The sequence below is a fragment of the Mastomys coucha genome, unplaced genomic scaffold (assembly GCF_008632895.1).
Source record: "Mastomys coucha isolate ucsf_1 unplaced genomic scaffold, UCSF_Mcou_1 pScaffold1, whole genome shotgun sequence".
In the NCBI taxonomy this organism is placed as follows: domain Eukaryota; kingdom Metazoa; phylum Chordata; class Mammalia; order Rodentia; family Muridae; genus Mastomys; species Mastomys coucha.
Genome location: NW_022196891.1, coordinates 34,715,950 through 34,721,966, shown reverse-complemented (window position 1 = coordinate 34,721,966; position 6,017 = coordinate 34,715,950). Strand labels below are relative to the sequence as shown.

The 6,017-nt window shown below is 37.3% G+C and overlaps 1 long non-coding RNA gene across 1 annotated transcript; it reads right to left on the bottom strand.

Moving 5' to 3' along the window:
- Positions 1-416: 416 nt before the first annotated feature.
- On the bottom strand, positions 417-3,878 carry LOC116100040. The gene is made up of 2 exons (XR_004122415.1): positions 3,812-3,878; positions 417-3,560 (listed from the first exon to the last, which is right to left on the bottom strand). It is a non-coding gene; the product is annotated as an uncharacterized LOC116100040 (long non-coding RNA).
- Positions 3,879-6,017: the final 2,139 nt, after the last annotated feature.

Here is a 6,017-nt window from a genome sequence, read left to right as displayed (position 1 = left end):
TTATACTGTATTTCACAAATTTGCATAACTTCTACTTAACAATAAAAATAATGAATGAGAATCCCAAAACCAAATCATTGATATCAAATACTTTTAAAATTATTGGTTAATCATGCCAAATGTTTCCATAAAGTTTATATTATATCGTAGCTTCTTAAACATTGCATGATTCTCAAGGCCAAGAACAGAAGGGCTTACCTAATAACAGGAAGGTTATGTAGAGTAGAATTTTGTACAGGGCATTACAGATCATATAGAATCACAACATACATCAAGAAGCAGAATTAAAATAGCTGGGAGAATCCATTCTGGAGTGGAAACTTTTGAACTAACTCTAATTCATCTATGTCTTGTGGACAGATGTTGACAAAGCATCTTATTCCTGCCTCCTATTGTTTTTCTTTGCTAATGATTTCTTATTCTGACTTCCTGACACAAGGATAATTGCTCAATGACTCTGAATCTTCATGATGTCTTGCTACTGCATGTATCTACTGTGGCATGAAGGATTTAGTAAGTTTAATTTGAATTCCTAAGAAGAATAGGGAGTATGCGAACCACAGCGAAGACCCCGTCTGGCTCACCTGTGACAGGCGCGCTTCTCTAGCTACCACAGCATACCTGGGGATACAGAGATCACATGCTCAAAAAGCAGAGTGAAGGGAATCAACGTGATATAAACAAGTCAAGTGTAGGATGAAAGCACTCGTGGCGGCATCATGGCGGCATCATACAGTGCTGCCTTCTCTCCCTCAGCTTGCCTTACTAAAAGTCTCCTACATCTCATTACTGCATGTTCAAATATTCATAAATTATGCAAAATTTTAAATAATCTTTGTGTCACTCATTAATACTATGGCTACTCTGTCCATCCCATTGCTTGCCTTGTGAGTTGCCATTTTTCCCTCAGCTTGTTTTATATATATATATATATCAGCAGGTTTTATATATCCAGCTTCCTATGGCTCTCTCATTTGTTCCCCACATGCCCTTCTCTTCTCTTGGTGCCTGCCTTTCATTAAAGGGGTCTCTGACATGCTCCCATCGAATGCAAGCCATGTCTTCCATCATTTTCTTGTCTCTGTTTTGCTTTATTTGAATATTGAAAAAAGTTACTTGTCATTTTGAGAGAGTACTTCTTCAATTACATTTATTTTAGATTGTTTTAGAGAAGTAGATGTAATTACTTAAAGGAATAAATCTTTAGAACATGTGAGAAACTTCATTTTTGTTTTATTTAGATAACATTCAAACTTTCTCCCAAAAATATTTTGTCTATCACACATAGTAAGATATGTTATTCTATTCAGGGTATATCAGAAGGTTTTACAACATCATCCTATTTAAAAACTTCCCTTTTAAGGGCAAGAGAAGTTGCTCAATAGTTATGAGCCCTTGTTAGACTGCCAGAGGACAGATTAGTATTTCAGTACCCACACTGTGGCTTACAACTACCCGTGACTCTAGTTCCAGGGCATCTTCCTCGGCACCAGGCTCAGATGTGTTACACATACATACAGGCAGACAGACACATAAATACATATAAAACAAAAATACACATAGAATAAATAAATGTAAAAAAATCCTTTTAAAATAATGTGGAGAAAATATAAATAGATGCCCTAATAATAGAAGTAGTGCTAAACAGAAAATTGGAATATTTCATGTTAGCACAACATATTTCTGAACCAAAGCAGGGGAACTGGAGAGAAGTAGGTGTTTAGTGGGATACCAAGCAGAGAGAATCTTCATAACTTTGTTATTGTGAGCTTGGAAAAAGATGAAACAAGAGGTAGGAACATGGGATCACCACAAAAATCTATGATGTTGTTTGAGGGTGTGGTTCCTGTGGGGAAAGATTAGAGGTAAATGTAATTATAGTGAGATTTAGACCTATGAGCAAAAGATAGTAGATGTTTAGGGTATCCAACCTGGAAGCTAAGACTTAGGCAACAGCAACATCTAAGCACGTGTAAACACCATGCCTCTTCATGAAGCACAGAAAAAAAATCCAAGGGTGTCTCTTACTAGGATACTAGCTTTCAGATTTTAAGTGGCTTAAAAAGCAAATATTGGGGCAGAATGGATGGCTAGTAGATAAAGTGCTTGCTCCATAAGCATAGATACTATAATGCATGCTCTCAGAGCCATGGTAAAGGCCCGTCAGGTATGACTGCCACTTAGAGTCCCAGCACTCCAACCAGCAAACTCCAGGCTTAGAAAAAGTGCCTTTCTCAATAAATAGAAAAGTAATGGAAGAAGATACCTCATCTTAACTGTGGGTCTCTCTACATATACACACACACATGCATGTGCACTTACACATATAAACATGCATGTACAAATGTATATCACAGCTATACAGAAACAAAACAAAACAAGCCTGAAAACAAATAAGCCAATAACAGACAGCCCACAAACCAGATACCAACATGGTAGACAAAACCCTTAAATGAGAGTGATGTCAGAAATGTTAACGACCCTGATATTTGCAGGGAAGAGTTCCAAATGCCAAATACTGGCAGAAAAGTCTGAAATATGCTTACCAATTTGAATACTACTGATGATTTGGTTTTACCAAGACCAGCTTTCATTAAAAAGAAAATCTACACAATTGGGAGGGAACAATGTCTGAAGATGTCAAATTGTAGGTTGAAGAGAAAATGTACAAATAGAGACTCTTCCACAGGTTAGTAAGTAAATGCCATAGAGAGATAAAAGAAGGGACCTGTTTAGTGAATGAGGCAAGAACAGAAACATTCTTTTTCTTTGAGCTTCTTGCTTTTTTGTTGATATTAGAGCCTTGTCATATGTTTAATGGAAAGAATCAGATGGTGGGTGGAAGGATTTATGATAGATGCAGAGATGTCCTAAGCAAGGCAGGAACTTGTGAACTAACTACATAAAATACTGGAGGAATATTCTGAACACTGGAGCAAGGTCCCAGGAATGGATTTCTGTGGTGGGAGTTGAATGTATATCAGAATTAATTGATCAAGAGAGAGAAAGGACAATATGTTTGATAGATTTTCCCAATGAGTTAAAATCTACTAGGTACCATGAACACAAATACTGTATGTAGAACGTCTTGTTATTAATAATAACCCAACCACTGTAATTACTATTGGCAGTGATTAACGTTAGTGACAGATCTTCTCTTTGAAATTATAGATCCAAAGTAGTTAGGACACACACACACACACACACACACACATACACACACATACACACACACAGAAAGAGAGAGAGAGAGAGAGAGAGAGAGAGAGAGAGAGAGAGAGAGAGAGAGGGGCCCTGGAATCAAGTCTACCAATTCAGATCAGATTCTTGGAAGGAGAGGGATAAATAAAGATGGTGAAATATAATCTTAAATCTGAGGTCTCTCTGGGGAAATGAGCCTACTGCATGATACTACCGAGCCCCTGGATAACTAACTACTTCGCTGTTTCCGTGCTAGCCCTCTGCTTACCTAATTCCTTATAGAGTGGAGCCATTTCAGTGATTCCTTATGCGGAGCAAAAGAATTAGCTCTTGCTTCAAGCCCATTTTGACCAGGAAATCTAAAGAAAGATGAGGGGATGGCTATTTTCAGTGATGTAACAATGTGAGGGACAACGCAGCAGGAAGCAAGATACCACCAGCACAGCGCATCAGGAAGCTGCGCCAACACAGCTGATGTTGAACCTTCAACACTAGCGTTTTTAAGAAATGCCCCATTTGTATTCCTCAGGAGCATAGAAAAGCAGGACTCTTATATAAATTAGTGACTTCATCGCATAAATAGGATTTGATACGAATTGAATAAACAAACCTGAAAGTTCAGACAGCAGAAGTTAAACCAGGAAACGGTGTTAATACCTCCAGGACCTCTCCTTAGGGAGGGAATGGCTGTTGATTGCGACAGCAAAAAAGCGGGGCCACAGTTGCATTCATTGTTCAGTGAGCTTTTCTACACAGTTCAACCCACCGACAGCAATGAATGTTGATTGTGACCTTTGTAAACATAGTCTCTGCACAGGCGGAGAGAATCCTGTCCGGTCCTGCTTTCTGTTCTGTCTTCAGCAAATGCAGAGGGCCATGGAGTAGATGATGGTTAGCTATAGGGTACAATCAACGGTCGATGGTTTTTATTTGAATTCCAAACTCACCGACAGCGTTGAATGTTCACTGAAGCAACCCGTCAGGCAGAGATGTGCTGATTTTACAGTATCTGTGGAGTCTGGAGCCGGGGGTGGGGGAGGTAGAGGAATCCTTTAACCAAACATGTCACACATTTTAAACCATTTCTAAAGAGTAGTGAAGAAAAGAAGTGGGATTCCTCCAGCCCAGAGATTGGCAAACCTCCACTTCGGGCTGTGTCAAAGGAAAGAATCTGATAATTTTTTTCAAAAGGGGAAAAAATGTTCTTTTGGGGGGCTTAGTTCCAGGCTTTTAAAGACAGAGAAAATTTATCATTCAACATAATTGGACCTATCAAAAATAAAAACAAATAGTATCTAATTATCTCATAATTTAAATATTGGTGTGCATATAATAAGAACAGCAAGGATGCATGTAGATCATGCAAAATCAAACAGAAACCACTTAGGTTTTCTCAAATTAAATTGCTAACAATTTTGATCTTCTATGTTTACAATGTGCATGGAATAAGCATTTAGTTTATAATAGGCATTTTTAAATTAGTGTAATTTCCTTTAAATACACTTATTTTTAAAACAACCAAGGAATCAAATGGAATCAAACCAATTTAATGCATTTTTCTCTGCCTATGGCACAAGGTTTTAAACTATAATGAAAATTAATACCACCTATGCATACTACCCAAGACTCAACTCCTCTCACTTTGGTTATTAAAGTCCTAACATTGTTATTTGTTATGATTGAGTGGATCTGACAGTAACTTCTATCCATTTTCTAGGTGTTCTCTAAGTAAAGTGCATTTACAAATTAGTATGAACTGTATTGAACATGTCTTTATAACTGATTTCAATAATCAAACAAAAGTCCTTTTGTACTCCTCAAAACCAGGTAGAAAGTTATATTATACTCACATAGATTTTTACATGGCGTTAGTGAGAAAATGAATAAAAAACATCTTACTTGAAACTGTTCCTAGTTTTATACAAATTACTGTAACTATTAATAAAATCGGTGAACCATTCAGTCCAAATTTTTATACATATTCATTTTATTCACTTAGGATATTGTATGCCAAACCAGTAATCTTTTAGTATCTTGTGCACAAAGAGATTACAGGATAAGTTTCTCTGATTGGTATTTTGAAGTACATAAGTTAACGATCTGCTGATGGTATGCATTCAGACTTCAGATAGTTATGGGACATAAAGTTGATGAATCTGAATATTCCTGTGTGGCTTCCTTTGAGATAGGCAGTTTTCCTGCAAAGCACTGTCTCTTGTGGCAGGAAAGCATGTCCTCTTGGGATTATCTGTTTGTGTCGTCGTGTCACCTGAATACATGTTGCTCATGTTCCTGACCATTGCACTATCATATTCAGAGCAACATCCCATTGCTTCTCTACATACCTGTCATCGCTTTAGATATCCACTGGCATTTCTCCAAGGATGCTGAGGTGAGACACTCTAAGCCATGATCGTTGCCTTATCTCAATATACAAACTTGGAACTATGATCAAGCAATTTCTATTCAAATCACAGTGAATATAGCAAAGCACATTGTGAGAGGTTTCCAGAACCTTCTAAAATTCTCTGTTGAAAACGTAAAGTCCAAATGTCTCAAATTCTTAGAATAAAAATATGGAGAATACTATCCTGAAGTTCCTAAGAGACTGAAAAAGATTGGTGTCTAGTAAGAAATTAGATTAAACACCACATCACTGACATAGCTTAGCAGCAGAGCAAAGATTAACTTAATGTAAAACATGTACTTTTCTCATGGCTATAGTTTTTGATGAGAAAAACCTCTCAGTAGATTAAGTTCTCTCTCCATGGAGAAGAGCACCTCTGCTCTTGCTGCATCTGCCTTAAGTATAAGAA